Source organism: Oxyura jamaicensis, chromosome 3 (genome assembly GCF_011077185.1).
Source record: "Oxyura jamaicensis isolate SHBP4307 breed ruddy duck chromosome 3, BPBGC_Ojam_1.0, whole genome shotgun sequence".
In the NCBI taxonomy this organism is placed as follows: Eukaryota; Metazoa; Chordata; class Aves; order Anseriformes; family Anatidae; genus Oxyura; species Oxyura jamaicensis.
Window position 1 is genome coordinate 81,001,579 of NC_048895.1, and position 18,891 is coordinate 81,020,469.

An 18,891-nucleotide genomic window follows, 5' to 3' on the forward strand; every position below is an offset into this window, starting at 1 on the left:
CACTCACCCATCTCAGTATGTGTCAGGGGATCTTTGGGTCATCTCCATCACATAGGCTCATGATGGTTAGCACAAGGCTGTGGAAGTTTGAATTATTTGATCTTTTAGGGACTTGTGAGGAAAAAGCTAAAGGCCAGATTGTGGTATGTGGCATGTCACACTGAGCAAAGGGTTGTTTGATGGAGGCTTCCTGACAGATTGGATTTTGTGTTTGCTCTTTAATGCCACTTTACTCCATATAACTGGTCCAAATACTAACCCAACGAAGCAAATTACCTCAGCCATGTGACATGCCTGGTAATGCATAACTGTGGTGATTAGATCTCCACTTAATATAAATACTTAAGCAATTCTTTAATTTCAGGTGAGCCTTTGAAGTCTCCCTGAACAAACAGAAGTCAGGCTTCCCATTTTCAAGCGAGTCTAGTGGCATCCAAAGGCCACTGGAGAGCCCTGGGGCTCATGCAAGGTCTACAAAGCCCCATGCATCCTCTGTAGAGCAAGGTGATGCCTGGGGTCAGCTCCTACCAGCCCTGGGCCCAGGTGCGACACACAAGATGTGAGGGAAGCAAGGGAAGGAAGGCTGGCCCTCGTGGCACAGGGGGATATTGGGTCTATTAATTTTCTCGGTGCTGACTGAGGAGTCAGACATGGTTAAAATGTGTGCTCAGTGCAAAGCCGTGGCCAGGCCAGATGCTCGCTAAGTGGATGCACTTCAGCAAGTGCCTGCGCATTAAAACACAAGCGGAGAGGCCAAAAGCTAGCGCAACCGAAGCATTAAACAAACGCTGACAGGACATGCGTGAGCACACACACATCACTGTGTTAACAGCACAGGACACACAGAGCTCCCATTTACAGCCACAGACATCTAATTGTTCAGATGCTGCACATACACCCTCCCGTTCACCTACCCAGCCATGGCCTGATCCTGCCTTCCCACCCTGGGCGAGCAGCTACATAAATAGGAGCAATTAGCTATATAAACAGCCAGTTCACCTGATGGCTTCTTCCTGCACCTGCCTGCATCCCAGAGGCCCCCAGCCCCACATCTGCTGCCGCCGCTGGAGGTCACCTCCTCTGGAGCATCCCTCCGGCTGTCTGAGCTGCCCGCACATCCTTGAGGGACACAGGGAGCCAACCCACGGCCACTGCCTCTGAAAACCCAGCACTGCATTTTTCACCTGACACCTCCTGCCCACCTGCAAATGGGGAGGATAAACCCCATAATCTCCTTTTAAACTCCCTAGTTCAGCATTTATGCCGCAGCTGTCAGGCCAGAAAGCTGCAACAGATGTTGCAGCAGGGCTCCAAGTCTGTGGGCCCTAAAAGTTAATGCGGTATCCGGTGGGCTCACATTCTGACCACGCAAAAGCACAAACTAATGTGTGCACCTCCCGCCAGTGTATGAGGCAGAAACTCCATCATACTTCTGAGCGAGTCAGCAGGATGGTCCGGGCGGTCCCATAACAGTTAGCACTCCCATACCACGGAGAGTTTTTCAGTAGACTCAGTTCATACAATGTGTCATTACCCCCTCAGATTTGCTCATCGATATGAAGAGCATGTCACCTCTGAGATTTACAAAGAAATTCTGGCTGCAAAGCTGCTGAAAAGGCCACTTTGGTTGATTTTTATTATTATTTTTTTTTTCATATTGCTTTGTGTTTCTGCCTCACAGAACAGAAGGGCAATAAAAATTAATTTCATGATGTAATAAAATGTTTGCCTCAGAGGTTTTTGGAAGCCAAAGCACTGGTATTTTATTCACATACAAAAATCATTATGGATATAAAAGCGTGAAGACATGGCATGGTTGTTAAACCTTAGGATATTGCAGACTTAGAACAATGTAATCAACCAAATGAAATAACACTTTAAACCAAACAAGGTTACGAACATTATCATTAAAAATGGTAGTAAATAAATGCACTGTTTCCATTCCATAATTGTTTTAATCTTCATGGATTGGGAGTACAAAAACATCATTACTGGCCCCAAATGCCTCAGGATTTGGTTCCTAATTTGGAAGGTCTGTCTTTCCTGAGGTTGCCAGATGCTCAGAAATAGTTTCCTGCCATTAGAGCTTATCTTTGTTTCCCAAGGTTTTGTTTCCTCTTCTCCCAAATTACTTATGCTCTGTCTAAAAAAAGGCCTTTTCCCCTTTCTTAGTGTTTGGTTTTGTAACAGGATGGAACAACAATTCCAGAAATAAGAAGTGTAGCACCGTCGGATGACCCTCCTGTGAGGGTCAGAGCACTTCACTGGAGGATGGAAAGGGAAAATAGAGAGAGTGATTATTTAGTGTTACTCATTTTTTCTTCATCTCCCCAGACACCACACTTGTGTTCAGGTCAGTTTTGGGGCTTGCAGGAGGAGGCCACGGCACAAGTCACTTTGTGTTCTCAGGGAGATAGAAAGACCCTAAAAAAAAAAAAAAAAAAAAAAAACTTTTTTTTTTTTGGAAAGGTTGCTTTCACTGGCAATGGGGGATGCTAAAGTACAAAGCATTAAATTGCTGGCTGACACTATGCGGTGTTTACTAAAGAAACTGCTGAAGACAAACAACTCACTACAAGCGCTCTGAAGTGTGGGGAGCCATCGCCTTGTGCCTCCCTCAGAGTTTAATCACATACACACAACTAAGGTTTACATTCGTTATCAGGAGGGCAGTAAAAATGAGCTGCAAAGCAAAGATATTGTTTTGCCAGGGGGTGGGTAAAGCCCTGTTCAGCTGGTGGATGTGAGAGATGCTCTTTGTTTGGGAGTGTTGCAGAAGCTGAGAGGCTCCCACGTGAGCTGAAATAGCTGAAACTATGGGAGCTGCTGCTCAAAACACCCAGCACGGCAGATGTCTCCTTGTGGCCAAATGCAAATACCCAGGGATAATTGGTCTGTGTTAGAGAGGGGAAGGTCCAGCAGCCTGTTTCCACACCAAGATTGGGAAAGCAGATGGAGGAGACTGGAGAAAGATCAGAGGATGGTTTGCAGAACAGCCCTGGCACCTTACACGGGCACCTTACCACACTGCCCATCATCTCCAAGCAAACCCAGTCCCACCAGCCCCATACAGGACAGGGATACACATTATGGGTGGGGAATGTCACCAAAGCAAGGACCCAACATAGAAGGGTTTACAGAGTCATTGTAACAAAGAAGTTCTTGGGCTGAGGGAGGATGAAAGCCAGGAGCTGTCAGCAAAGAAACATTCTTCCCAATTTCAGCCCTACCAGAGAAATGGGGCTTTGTGCATGTTTTGTAAATAATCAGCCCAGAACCACCCAGGGCAGTGACCACATCTGGGGTTTGACAACCGCATCAGCCAGGCTAAACACTCGGGGAAGCCTCAGTCCAAAGCCAACATCTGATTTACCTGTTTTAGCTTCATGCCCTGCATCCTGAGGCCATCTGTAGTGGGAAGGCTCACCATATTCTGAAAGCATTTGTATTTTGTAATAAACATGCTTTTCATACCACAGCTAGTGGCTTTGTTAAAGTATGACTGTCTTCGTCTACACAACAAGTAATAGTGGTTTTATAGAATTACCACTTATTTTCCCAGCATTAGATTTCCGTTTTCACTGAAGACAGTGGCATGGCCACAGCATGAGTACCAGAAAAATAATTTACAAGCTGCAGTGAGGCCATGGTATGTTGATATCACCCAACCCCATGTCCTGGAGGACCTCCAATGACCTGCTGGCAATGCTGAGTGTTTTGTGAGAGATTAATATGTTGGTTGTTTTTATTTCCCTTCCTTTTCTAAGTACTCCCCAGAGTATGGATGGATCCACAGGCTGGTATGACCAGCAATCACCCAAAAAACCACCCCCAGTCTCCGGTTTCAGCCACAAACACCCTGTGCAGCCCTTTGTTTTGATTATTCAACCCCCATAAACTTTAAGGCTTAGTGTTTTGGGGGTGCAGCATAGTTGCCTAACACTGTTTTTGCCATAGTATCCAGCAATGGTTTTTTTTGTTTGTTTGTTTGCTTGCTTGTTTTTTATAGCCACAATAACAACCTGAGGGTTTGGGGGGTGGAGGAAGCTGGAGGGTGTTTGGGATACATGTCTGGAAAGGCACAAGCTCCTGTTCTGGGATCCCTTGGCACTCTAAATCTAGGTCACAATTTCCTGGAATCAGAAACTCGGTGACCCATAAAGCCCTTTCCAGTCTATGTTCTTCACTAAGTAAGAGGAGCAGATTCACTGGCAGAATGCAATTACACAAGGAGATCAGTTGTGCATTATAAAAATATCCCACCAGAAGAAGCAGTCCGTGGAGCAGCAGTGATAGCAGGAGACTGAGCAGTGACAACGCTCAGGGGATATTAACCTGCAATGAGCTTTAGAGACAAATACAGATTAATACCATTTGGGGCTTCTTCAGCAGGGGTGTTATGTTGGAAGACAGGATATTTTCTCTCTTTCACAGTAATGGGCTCACTCACTTACTCTCATACGACCTCTCCACACAGAAAATCACCATGTGTAATTGCACTGGCAGAGTGATGCTCTTAATGCAACCACTCTTTAGCTAAGATCACTCCTCCTCTGAAGAAGATGTTGATAAGTAGTCAGAGAGTTCAAAACAGAGCTACGAAACCAGTGAGAAATCCATCAAAACTAGGCCAATTTTGTTACTTCCCAGGCTTAGGTGTGGCTGTGACAGCCTATGCGTGTCTCACACTGACTCCTGTGGGAGGGTTTTTGATGTCATATAGGCATTTGCTAGATGACAAAGACTGAAGAGGGATAAAGTATGCAATAGATACTATGTAGGAAGGAGAAATCATAACTGTCAACTCCTCTACGTAGAGAAAGAGCAGACCACCACAGCCTATGGAATAATTTTCCCCCCAGAGGAATGCAGTGGAAACATGAAAAACATGAAAAAAATTACTGAATTGACCCTGGAGAAAATACTAATAAATAGATAGCCCTGTAGAGGCAGAAAGATGGACAGAATTACATAAAAAGGTCTTTCTTTTTTATAAACCTGAGAAGCAGGAGTGACACTAGGTATTTTTGCTTTCATTTGAAAGGCTTGCCTAAGTAAGATTTTTTTCAAATGAATTTCTTCTGACAGTGTGCTGAAAATGAAGACTTTTCTTTGATAGCAGCGAAGTGCATAAATGATTCACTCAGGAGAGAAAAAATCAGAGCTGGGGTGACGAAGACGCTAAGTGAATGCCAATGTGAAGAGGCATTTCAGAGAGCAGGTAAACAAGCTTCCACCCCTGGTACATGCCAGCTTGAGGATTAGGACCTGAGGGCCTGACTTTCAAGTGAGGTTTAATCAGGTCTCCACCACTGCAAGTTCTGATGAGAAACTGCGCCTGCATTATTGCACCACAAACAAGTTTTGAGTGGAAATATCAGCAGTAAGATACCTGAAACATGCACTCTGTGGGGAGACTCAGAGAGATGATTAAGTAAAGGTTCAAAATGATCGTTGTGATGGTAGTGTTGAGTAACCTGAGACCTTCTCTTCTAATTAAACTAGTTGCGGATTCTGGAACAGATGGCAAAGAAACCTGTCTGATTTCAAGGTGGAGCTTGACATATTACTTAAGGGATGCAGCTGCTTGTGATTGCAGAAGACTGGATTTGATGACAGTCTATGAAGTCACTTTCTGTCCTGTGACTGTACGGCCCAAAAAGATGAGTGACTGGCCTGGACCTAGTAGACAGGTAGGAGATGGCAGTAATGTCTGCACTTGGGCTTGAAAACACTTCAGTGTTTCATTAGTGCCTCCAGGCTTGTGGCCATTGCTCTGGTCCAATTTGTGTTTTGGCCAAGACCCAATTCCAACCAGGTTGCCACCCCTCAATATAACAAGTGTTTAATGTCCATTACATTTGGAAGTGCAGACCTGGACCCCATCATCGTGTTCTCCCTGTCTGTCAGCTGTACGCGGTTCTGCACAACCAGTCATTAGGCAGGTCAGGGAATCACACCTACAGGCATGCCTGCAGCAACCCTTAATCATTTCAAGCTCAGCCTATCCACTCCATCACAGCTCTTTGCAACCTCTCATTTCTTCTGGCACAGTTATTTGCAAGCCCACAGAGACGGGAAATAGCTGTCTACTCCTTTGTTTTGGCTTTTGTATTTCTAGCCAGGTCCATCTCCACCTCTGTGTCTGTTCCACGCATGGTTCTTCAGACAGACAAAGCAGCAGACCTGAGGCAATGAGTTCTCATAAACCCCTGGCTAAGAGTGAAGGAGACAGGAGCTGCTAACACCAGTCCAGCCACTGGATGATGTATGTACATTTGTAGTACCTTCCCATTACACTCATGCCGAAAGGCATTTCCTTTACCTTTTGAACTTTCCAAGAGAGGAAGAGGAGCTAAGCTCGCAGCAATTCTCCTTTCATGGTGAAGATGGAACAGGCTGTTTTTGGAGGTAATGAATGAAGATGATTAATTATCACTCACATTTTCTCTCCATCGGATTAACAAGGGACATGCCCGTCATGCCAACCATCTCCCTACTCAGTCCCATGCACACACAGCTAGAGTGGTATGATTCAGCCTCACACATCACCCTCTGAAGGGAAGACACAGCGCAGTGAGTCAGTAGGACATGGCTCCCAGTGTCCTTAATGTAGTAGTGTCAGCCTTATCAAGCAGTGCTGAAATATTTATTAAACACAAACACAGAAGCGATTGTGCCTTCCTAATTTGGCAATGTTATCTGAAGAGTTAGAAGGCACAGCGCAGATCAGCTTAATTAGAACGTGTCATTTCAGAAGCTAATGATCCTCATCCGGCTACAAGAAACTCAATGAAGAAAACAGGAAGAAAAAAAAAAAAAAAAAAAATGAATGAACTATGACATTATAATGAACCGTGAGACATAATAATAAGCGCGAATTTTCTTTTGTGCTGCCCAGTTCTCCTTTGTGTATGTACCAGCCACGAACCACACATCAGAGAAAATAGATGATAGGTATGCCAAGAAAATCTGGGACCTTTAGCTGGGCTAATGGCCCAGCAAGTGTTAAAGCCCCATTAGGAGCTACAATGGAAATGAATAATGATCGCAATAAATAATGAACGCTTGGCCCTCAGATAAGATGTATTATATTTCCCATTGTGGATGCCAGTAGTTGAGAGTATTTATAAGCTACAGTCACAAATGACTGGCTTGTGCTAAATGTAGCTTGGAGTAGGCAGACTACATTTTCTTGGAAGTCTCTGGGCCAAATTCAGCAGAGACGTCAGCGATGCTTTCAGCAGTAACATTTGGCCCCCATCTGCAGGAGCAGTATGCAATTTCGTGCTTAGGGTATTTGAAGGAAATGGCTACAAAAGTAGTCATCAAGTTTTGCATGGCGCAAAACTTTATGCTCTTTGAACACCGGAGTGGAAACAAGGAGGGAAAAGGGACTGAGAAAGGAGAGGTCTCAGGCTCGGTCAGGTGGCTGGGAAGCCTTTTCCAAAATCTGAATGGCCACAACCTCTTTGGGTGGGGAAGGGTCAGGCACCTGGAGCAGGAATCAGAAGGCCGATGCTCTTTTCCTTGGACTACCCAAGTGTGAAGGTGTCTTCCCACCCACCAGGCAGTGCTCCTCCTGCCTTGCTCCCCAGGCAATGCACGACCAATGCTGGCGTGTGGGAGAAGGCACTTTACGGGGAAATGCTGTGGGCAGTGCTGGCCAGGAGTCACTGGTGTTTACTCCCCTCGGTGCTCAAAGGTTTGAGTCGCATTTCAGTCAGCCCCCACAGCAATCTATGACCAACAAAAATTACTGCTATAGCATCACAGCTATAAGAAGGGAGATGACAGACCTCACTTCAGTGGCCGCTTTCACAGCTGCTGAAGCCACAGGGAGCTGCTTCAGAGGCATGGGGGGACGCAGCAATAATCTGGTTTTCTTAGCTTAGGGACAGCGAGGCAGCTGGTACCCCTGTGCTCCAGTGCTGAAAGGTGGGATGCTTGGCTTGGTTGGATGCTTTCAGTAAGCAGACTATTTTCACACAAAATTGGAGGCTTTCAGCAAACAGCACTGCAGTCTCTGTGAGGACTTCACCTATGAAGAAAAGCTCTTAGGAAACAGGAAAAATGAGAAGGCCTCTTTGATTAGTGGCTGCAACGAAATCCATTTGTAGCAAAGCCTAGGAGAGGGACTACTACACCTCAGGCAATAGTTGCTCAATTGGCACAACCTGTTGTAAGCCTGTTATAGTGAACAAAACATGAACATAGACCTATTAAAATAGCAAGAAGCAAAACCCACAAGCAATCAGGAGTGTAATTACCTGGAGAAGAAGTGTGAGGCTTTCTTGAAAGCCAGTTCTTTGTACTCCTGTTCTCCTTGGAATTAAGCACGCTCTCTGTACCAAAAATATGTGGCCATCATGCAAGTGGGGCAGTCACAGAAGCGGGTGAGTTATAAGCAAAGTTGGACAGAACATGAACATAAACAGGAACAAGACCTTTTTAGAGGTCTTTCTTCTCTTTTCTCTCCTTTTCTCTTTTTTTAATGTCAACTAAGTCTGAAGGAAGGCAGGCATATTTCTTATAAGCAACTGTTACAGAGAGATGAGGCAGCTGAGACGGGATATGAAAGAGTCTTAAGATGACAATGCCTAAAGGAAACAGCATCCTGACATTTCTTCAGGCTCCCAAAGTCATTCAAAAGGTTAAACTGAATTTCTTTCATCAGGCATTATACTAAGTGGAATCTCTACAAATAAAATCACATCACTGTATGACTGACCTTTCTCCTGATAAGGATTTAAAATATGTATCTTTAATCAGTCAGAAGCCATTAGGTTTATGAAAGAAAAATCTGCTTTTGAGACAAAATTATTTACGTGAGCAATATGGTTTCTGGCAGACCAGAGACACCAGCAAGTGTACTTTCCAAGACTGAAATCCAGCAAAATCCACAAACACTGCTTTTGTTTTTCAGAACAATTTCTATTTTCTAAAGGAAAAGAAAAACAATTAAAATATAATCTATTTATCTCCGTATTGACATTAATTTCTATGGTTCTTTCTTTAATAAAAGAGATATACATCAGTGATCCATTTCTTCATAAGAACTCATTTTCCAAGACAAAAGAGTTCTGAGTTTATAAACGCATCCCCCAAGAAATTCAAACCTGCCAAGCTTTGTTTTATTTTGTATTTCTCTAAGTCAGAAATGTCTGCAGTGAATTTTTATTGAATTCAGTCTCTGTGAGAGATCCTCTGAGCCAGGTTTCAGCTCTGAAGAAATTGTTTTTTCCTGTGAGGAGAATGAGGGAGCCAGTGAAAACAGAGCATGATAATGTCCCGGTCTCCTAAAGTTTGGGTATAATATTTCCAGTGGGTACCACTCTAATGCACGTTATTGAGGGATTCAGAGGACACGGTGGTAACCATGAGAACAAAGCTCAGAGGTTTTGCGGGGAAACTCGAGGTACAGCAACCCTAACATGAAATATACATTAGCCATGAAATCGGGTCATTATGCAGCATATCTCTGAAGGCTTTTCATGAAAATTCATGGCCATTTTGAAGCGAGCCTGGATTTTAGAAGGGCAGAGTTGCCATACATGAGCAATCCCAGCAGGACAGCCAGTGACAGAGAGACAAAGTGCTGGTTGCCACATTTCCTCACGAACGGGCCTGGCCCCAGGGATGATGGGGATGGAAAGCAGCCCTTCGTGCTGGCACCGGGGAAAAGACACGGAACGGACGTGTGCCTGTGAGCACACAGGGGTATTGTGCAGGGCAGGCTGGGGCTGCTGCCCTGTGCAGACTGCAGGGACAGACCTGTGGAGAGGTGTTGGGCTGCAGCCCCAGGGTGGACAGGTGGGCACCTCTTCTCCAGCCTTCAGCCACTGCTTGGCTGCCCCATCCCATGGGACAAGCGTAGGACAGGCAGGAGATGGTGATGGAAAAGTGTTGTTGGAACAAGTCAGGGGACACCCTGAGGGATGAGCAAATCCCCCAGCATACTAAAAAGTATTTTATGACCATATGAGATGCACAGAGCCTTACCTTTAAAAATGAATCTGAAATAAAAGTCACACGCCCTCTTGTTCTCCATCTCTTGACTGCAGAACTTGTCCCAGTGACTAATTTTGCTCAGAGTAAACCATGGGTGAGGGTCAGTTTCAGGCAAGCAGGTGTTTTTTTTTCTGTGAGTGCTCTGTATATATTTCTCTGTCAAGAAAATGTTCCAATTCAAGATTGCAAACCTTGATGGCTGATAATGCCAATACTGTTAATGTACCAGCACCTACTGAAGATGAAGCAACTTTTACAGGAATGATGAAAGCTAAGCTATTACTGCTAATTATACATTTACATTTCTTGGACCCTTTAATTTGTCTACAAAAATGCACTCCACCCCAGTGTACTATAACCACCCCTTGGGCCCAGAAAGTCAAGAGGGGCCACAGAGAGAATAAACACAAGCTCAAAATTCAGACCACTTAGGGTCTGATTTATTTCACCTGACATCATCCACCTACAAATTAAGCTCTCCCTCTTGCCCATGAAGAGAGAGATAAGCACTTCCAATTATTCCCTCCTAAAAGCAGACGAGAACAGCAGCTCTCCAAGAGGTGCCCGTCGCTGCTTGCCTGGAGAGGAGGCTCTGACATTTACTTCAGATGAAGTGCCCCATGTTTCAGTAGCTACACTTACACGAGAGGAAAACAGGAGCTGATGTCCTTAGAGAGCTGGCAAGGCTCTGATTTTTAAATGTCCTATTCAAAACATTCAACTCCAGTGAAAAGTAAGGGACTTAGAGGTCTTGGCAAAAATAGACTAAGCAGCCTCAGCTGGGTCCAGACCTCTGTCACAAAGTAGCCAGGGTGCAAAGATGTCACGCAAGAAACCTCTGCCCTCCAAAAGCACACAGCTAAATGAGAGATGTGAGCAACTGGCAAATATTCTCTGCCTCACTTAATCAAGATAGCAAGATTTGCTCTGGGCTGAAATGAAATCAATTTTCTGATTGAAAAAAAAAAAAAAGTTTGAGTTAATTTTCTATTAAATATTTCACCAGTGTCTGATTTCCACAGAGATTTTAATTTAGGGCTGCAAAAATTAATAAACAAGCACAATATTCTTTCAGACTACAGCTAAGATGCTTTGACTCAGAAGTGCTGTTACGGTGTTGTACGCAGCCTGGTCTCCTTGTGCTCCCACACTCCAGCATCAGCCACCAGCCAGACACCCCTTCTGTGAGGTGCCGCAGCCAGGTGAGCCTCATGCCACCCCCATCCCAGCAGACATGGTCATGCTGCAGAGCCAAAGTGGCAGTGTGATGTAAACTACACTCACGAGGAGTATTTTGAGTTTTTGTCAAAAACACAAACACTTTCTGCTGGACAATTTTGCTCACCTCCCCTTCACTTTTTTTTGAAAAACGTCATAAGAAAATACCCATTTGCCAGCTAAGACTAATTTGTACACAGGGCAAATTATAAATGTGGAGATGGAAATCTGGCCCAGTCTTTTACTGGGCCCAGTCTCCAAAGCACTTTGCACCTCCTGTTTCAATTAATGCCAGCAGGAACCGCCAATGTGCAGTGCTACCAGGATTCAGGTCCCTGTAGGCCAACTAGTTAACTGAGCGGCTAACTAAAGACAAGAGTGCTGGTGGAGGAGAGAGAAGCTGGAAATTCATCCGTCACACCGACAACGCTCTAGGAAGAAAAGAAAATCTAGAATATCTTGGGTGACAAGAAAATCCTCATGCAACTGCCCCAAAGCAGAGCTCCGTGCTGAGTGTTCATAGACCTATGAGTTTCATCCTCACTTTGCTATAGCTATAACACAGTTTCCATTATGTAGTTCTTTGGGGATGATGAAAAGAGGAAATCACATGCCCAGGTTCCAGGTAGGGTGCTAAAAATACCATCCTGAAACCTCTTGGTAGCAGTTTTAACACCGTGGCTAGCAAAAATCTATAAATAATCTTCTGTGAAGAACTTACATAAAAATTTTCCTTAGGACTACAGTTGGGGGAGCAAACCAGTCACAAATTTTCTGTCCTTACTTTTCCTTCTTTCAGGAACTTAAGGTTTTTGTCCAGATAGGGAGAGCTGTATAACATCAAAACCAGAAATAAATTTTGGAAGAAAAGCATTTTTTATTTTTTTTTTTTTTCATGGACAAAAGGAACTCTTCAGGTTTAAGAGCAATTTGAAGACAGAGGTAAAGATGAAAAATAATAATAATAATAAAAAAAATGTAATAATAATTCAATGTTCTTCAAAATACTTCTGTTCCTGGCTCTGGAGTGGCACCATTCACTTGGAAATTAATACATCAAGTCCTCAAAAGAGAAATAGAAAAAAAGAAAAGAAAAAAAGAGTGTTTGCATACTGTGAAAATGGTCCATAGCCCGAAAGTAAAACTACAAAAAATCCCCATGGAGCAGGGGTGGACCTCTTCTGGTCGACCAGTGGCCTTGCAGGTCGGGCCATTTTACTGTGCAAGGGGAGGACCCGCGTCATTTCATCATGGCACCCCAAAGCAATCCAGTTCCTACAGCTTCCTAACAGCTACAGCTCGCATGATATTTTGGATCCTGAACACCTCCCAGGGTCCAAACAGAGACTCGGATGGCTTGGCGTTTATCAAGATACCTGTTTTAAGGGAGCTGGTGTTTTCCAAAGGCTTACGGTTGTTAACTGCTGTTGACAATCAAGTGGATTTAAGCACAGAGATGCCATTTGCAATGATTTGTCTGACACAGGAAAACTTCACTCCCGTTTCTGTGAGTCAAACTTTCCCAGCAGCAAAAGGAAGTAATGTCCATATGTCACAAGGCCTACCCATATCTGAAGAGGATGTGAGGGCAATGAAGAGCAATAGCCCTTGAGGGGAAGGCACAGCTAAAACCCACAATCATGGGGGTGACCAAACCATGACTTGCTTGCCAGCTCTTGGGGTTGCCTCCAGAGGGTAAAAATCTCACCGGTGTTGTCTGGACACAGAAGAAACTTGATCCATGCAGCAATGGGAAGGAAAATGGCATGAGGGAGGGGTGCAAGCCCAGAGCTGTGCAAGGGCCGTGAAGCAAGGGGGGGTGTGCCCTGGCCAGCAGAGTATTTAAGCTCTTGTTTGGGGGATATTGTATCTGCACAGACACTAGAGAGGTTGGGGTGAGATTAGCTTTGTCAGGGCTGCTGGAGGTGGAGGTATGATGGTGAGCCCAGTCAGGGCTGGGAGGTGAGGCTGTGAGGGTCTGGATGCGTGGCTGTGCACAGCAAGCTCACAATCAGCAGGATGAGTGCATACATGAGTCTGCATGTATGTCCCATGTGCACAGACATAGTGCTGTTGTCACTCAGCCCACGGCATGACTAGCAGAGCCTTTAAAAAGAAACCACACACGCACAAATATTTTATGTGCATGCCTTATACATAAGGCATGGGCCAAACGACTTGCCCACACAGCTCTGAAATGTACCCTTTTAATCCCTTTGGTGCCAAGGAAATGTTATTGACTACAAATGGTGACAAGAAGAATTGCACAATCCAGTCCATACGTACAAAAACCAGCAGGCTGAGCATAAATGCCTATTTGAAGGCATACAGATGAATCAGTAACGATATTAGAGTGATTAGCCAACTGCCTTAATTGATATGTACAAAACCATATGTGCTTATAAGCTTACAAATGCTAACTCACGCTTATCACCATCTGCACAGAAAAAGAACAGTAAATTTCCTTTTCCTAAATGCAGGTTTGTCATTTTAAAAGAGTTGGGCTGGGGGGTAGTGAAAGACTGTGCCATGAAATGTCCATCATGACTGGCACGTGTGTCTCATTGAGACAAGATTTGTTTTAGTGACTATAATAGAGGTTGGTTTTTGTCCAGGTCAATGCAAAGACGTGAGAGAAATTCAATGACAAGCTATTCAAGCAGAGAAATAAAAGCAAGTTCTTGTGACAAATTAGGAGGAAGGCCAGTTGTACATCCACTTCCCTTCCTCTGCAGCTTTCTCTCAATTCTTTCCTGGAGTTTCAGATGAAATCGCAGGAGAAGTCTGAGGAAGACCAATCCAGAAATACCGAAATGACTTACAGTTCCACAGCCAGGTCACCAATCACCAAAACTTCTGCTGGAAAAACAGTGATGGTGGGAAATGGTCAAATATTTTTTCCCAAAGTTACTGCAAGATCAAAACCTTCTTAGTTGTAGGTATAAGTCCTTATCACCACCTACAGTGTAGGGCCCCACCAAATTGCTGCAGAACAGTTCACATCCACAGTCCCTCATCAGCTTCAGGCAAAATCATAGAATCATTTAGGTTGGTAAAGACCTCTGAGATCATCTAGCCCAACCTCTAGTCTAGTACTAAGTCCACCACTAAACCATGCTACTAAATTCTACATCTACACATTTCTTGAAGACCTCCAGTGATGGTGACTCAATTACTTCTCTGGGCAGCCTATTCCAATGCTACACAATCCCTTCAGTAAAGAAATTTCTCCTGATATCCAACTTAAACTTCCCCTGGTGCAACTGGAGGCCATTTCCCCTCATCTTATCACTTGGATCAGCTGCTTTTGTTTAAAATCAGGTGGGATGGTAGCTAAGTGGTCTGTCTGCAAGAAGTATCTTAGAAGAACAGTCCCATTGCCAAGGCAATGATTTGCTCTGACTGGAGTGCTTTTGTGTGCCTTAGCCAACTCTGCTGGCAGCGCTGTAGGACCTTCATGCAGGAAAAGACCAGTAAACACGTTTGAGAGATGACCACTTCAATCACCAACAGTGTTTGCTAGATGAGTCCAGGGCCAAGGAGAACCAAAGGTGCATCTCACCTAACTTCAACGACACTAATATAGATGCCCCCATGTGAGTTTGGTTTCCTCCTAGTTGATGAGGAGCAGGCTTTTCCAAGCTCTAAATCCTAGGGTCTGTTTTACTTTTAGGTTTTGCTTTTGGGTGAGCAGAAACTCTACCAGCTTTATCAACCAGACACAGCCTGGTTCTGGTGCATTTCGTGTGTCCCATATTGGATGTATCCATTGCTAGAACATACTCTGGTCTCTAAAGTAGTTTAACAACATTAGCAAACTAAAATATTTTTTTCTGGTTTATCTTCACTGGCCATAGGAATGGCTTGCACATCTGGATATAAATGTGAAGAGGGTTTTTTGTGTGTGTGTGTTAGCAAGGTCTACGTCTTATTTCAAACGTTGTTGGAGCTAGAAGTTGAGTTGCCATATTCTTTAATGCCAAATGCCTGTGTTTTCCCATCCATTGACAGCACAAATACGTTCCAAATCACTCGTGGTCAAGGACAATCAGTCATATTTCTGATAATGTAGCCAGAGCACACAATTGCAGTGTTAATGCCAGCTCCAGGACTGGCCCTGGGGAGGTAGCTGACATCCAACATAGCACGTCTGTCAGCATCACTTGGTCTCTGACTCAGCAGAGTGAGCGTTGCACCACATATTGGTTTTGCCAAGTACCAGGTGTCCTGCAATGTTATGGGACAAATACAGGAAGATATGTAGAAGCTTAAATTCTGCGTAAATTGGGAAATAAAGGGGGAAAATGCATACAGTTCTCTATGGCCTGAAGGATAAGTCACTTTTGTAAGCAGCACAACTGAAAGTTTTATCCTGGCTGTCTCCACAGAAAGATCCATCAAGCTTTCCTGTGCTGGAGCCTGCCATTTTTGACTTGGGCTTCACGGCAGAGACTATTAAGAAAGAAAAATTGATAAGGATTCTCCTAACATTTCTGAAACATGAAGGACATGCATGTGTGACAGGGACAGGCGAGTTACCCTCCTTTTAAAAATCCTGACAGCGCTGTGCATTAATAGTGCCATAAATATTATATCCGCGCTGCAAAGAAAGCTGAGAAATTGTTATAATTCAGTTGTCACCATTGTGCTGGCACTGTGTTGTGGCTGGCTGACCTGCAGATGCAGAATAATAACGAGGGCGATTCATCAGACCCCACAAGCGACAAAGCGAAGAGGGAGTATGTGACGGGAAAACGCTTTGATCATATTAGAAAATACCGGCTGAAGGAAAGGCTGGATGGGAAGGTGCAAGTGAAAAGTACAATTTTTAGACAGGTCCCTGTAGTTGTCAGATGACAGGGAATCCCTGGGTGCCAGCAATAAATGTCAGTCACTGTCAATTTAACAGGCACACCTAAAACAACTCACTCCCGAGGAGCTGGCAAACACAGCAGGGGAGAGAATAAGTAAGAAAGAGATCCAGGTGCCCTCAAAATGCTCATAACCCACCTAATGTTTCAGGTTAATGCACCTCAAGAGCAGCAATGCCTGGTCAAGCAAAGCTGGTTTGAGGGCAAACTCTGGACCACAGTCCAGCTGTGTGGGCAAACCACGCCGTGGGAACAGAGATACCATGTCGTGTTTGAGGGGCATCAGCACCTTGTGCTTGGAGGCAAACCAATACGGCTTCTGTGCTTCCCGAGCCAGAACCAAGATGCCTGAGCCCAAGAAGTCATCTTAGGTTCGAACCTACCTGGATGCTTTCTGCGGCTGGGTCCCACTTTTCCCATCTCCCTGTCCCCTGCTGGCTCTGAATATAGAAACTTTTGCTCAGGATTTCATAAGCTCCAGAATAAGGTAGCAGGTGCAAATCAGACATGATGGCTAGAGAAGGAGGCACACACACACACAGGTGCCAAAGAGATGTGAACTTGGCCTCTGTCCTATGAAATCCAGAGAGGTTTCCATGGAATTACAGTAGACAAAGCCAAGTCAAAAGCAAAAAAAGACCTGATACAGAATAGTTCTGGAAGTATTCATTTTACTTAAGGTGTTTAGAGCTACAGGTTTACTTCAACACCATGTGAATGCTTGAGGTGAAGAGCAAAAATGGCCCTCTCCAGCCACGCCAGCCTAGGGCCGCTCCTGTCCATCCGCTGGGCCCCAGCTCGGGGTCAGGGACCCAGGGCCTCTGCCCAGGCTCAGGAATGCAGCTGCAGCTTTCTCCTTTGCAGGTTCAACAGTCACAAAGCTGGACACATATAAAGGCAGACTGGCAAAGTCAGGACACTGACATGACCAGTCACACAGGCTGCCCAGCAAAGGGCCGCTTCCAGCAGCACTTACGCACAGGACTCACACACAAACACAGAGAGCTGAGACCCCTTCCTCCTCTCCATCTGGTAGAGGCAGAAATTCACTAGTGCAGACACACACACAGCACTTCCTAGGTTCACAAGCACATGCACATTCCCAGATCCCTCCAGTCCTGTCATGGCCCTTCTGTCTGTCCAGCACTCCTGCCCAGATCCCAGGCCTGCCTTGCAGAGCGCACACACACAGGAGAGAGTGCAAATACAGAGGGGGGAAGTTAAGAAAAGATTTAATGGAAAAAAAAAAAAAAAAAAAAAAAAGACAGGACAGGACAGGCTGCAGTGATCAGTTGCAGGGCTCAGCCAGACAAGCATACCGACCAGCCCCGTTTTACATGCAACTGGCCTTTTTATACCCTTCTCTACCTATTCCCCTCTTTTACCCCCCTTCCCCTGCACTCCCCCATGGATTTGCAGAGCTCTGCCACTTCTGCACCCTCCCAGTCCAGGCCCATGATCCATGTCCCTGTGGTTCACAGTCTTATCTCACAGGCAAAGTCCAGGCCGACCTTCCTGGAAGTGTTGCCTGTAGTTTGATAGCCCATCAACGACTGGGAAGTTTGTTTCTTGTCATTGACCCCTTTATTGCTTTGTCAGGTCTGTGTCTCCGCATTTTGCTTATTGCTCAGCCTTCATTTTCTTCTTATCCCAATTTAGAAATCCTCATTCAGACAGCCTTGCTGAAATAAACGTCCCCGCATTCCCTCTCTTATCGATTAGCACAACTGTAACTGGTCATTGTCTTTGTTTCCACCAATTGATCAGGTTCTCTGCTTGTAAATGTCTTTTTCTTCCCCCTCCCCCTTTGTTTCCCTGATTTTTGTGAATCCTTTAGTCAGACATTTTTTCTTCAAGGAATAAACAGCCTCACTCTCCACATATCCTTACACTAGAATCCAATAGCAATTTCTAAAGGCATTTAGCAAAGCTTGACTGTGATTTCAAAACTCAGTATGCTATCAAATATAGCAAAATATATCAACAATAGGTCCGTATGTCAATGGTTGTGATGTAGCAAAAGAGGACCAGAAGGAAGTTTGGAGGTCATCCAAATCACCCTCACCCCAAGGAGAGGTCAAACGACACTTTTACCAGCCCCAACAAATTCTTCTTTAACACGATTTTTAAAACCTCTAGCAGCTGCAATTTAAGCTCTGTACTTCTTGTCCTATGGATATGGAAAGAGGTTATTCTCTTTCTCTTTGGGGATACCTTTACAAATTGGAAGGCTGTTTTCACTCCTTCATTCTTTGGACTCTGCTGACCCAGTAAGTCTTGTCTTCCTGTGGAGCCCATGTTTTTTAGATCAGTCAACATGGTTGTTCTCCTCTGCACTCCCTTCAGCTAATTCACATTTTCTGAGAAGTACAGCATCTGAAACATTAGAGCTCCAGCAGAAGACATACCAGTGCTGACCAGAGCAGGAGGAATATTTAATTTATGTTGCAAGATAAACAGATGTCTATATTCCCCACTGTAACATTTAACTCTTTTTTTTTTTTCTTCATTATATAGACAGAGTCGGTGTGTTGAGCCTGCAATCCATTGAAAACCCCAGTCTTTTCTGCAGATTTTCTGAAAAACAAGTATTCAACATTAGGCGTTTCTATAGATGGTTATTTCTACCCAAGCATGCTACCTTGTACTTTTCCTGGTTGAAACCACCCTCTTTATTTTCAGATCATGCCTTCCATTTGGGAAGACTGTTTTGAATTTCCAGTCCTTTCTTTTAGCATGTTAGCAGTCCCTCCCAGGTTCATATCACCTACAAATTTAGCAAGCATACATA

General features: G+C 44.6%; 2 long non-coding RNA genes across 2 annotated transcripts in view; both read right to left on the minus strand.

Moving 5' to 3' along the window:
- The window catches only part of LOC118165089, a 65,351-nt gene that overhangs the window by 5,202 nt on the left and 41,258 nt on the right, over positions 1 to 18,891 (minus strand). The window lies entirely within an intron of this gene.
- LOC118165088 lies at positions 2,633 to 10,343 on the minus strand. Its single transcript, XR_004749847.1, has 3 exons — positions 10,003 to 10,343; positions 3,374 to 3,433; positions 2,633 to 2,962 (listed from the first exon to the last, which is right to left on the minus strand). It is a non-coding gene; the product is annotated as an uncharacterized LOC118165088 (long non-coding RNA).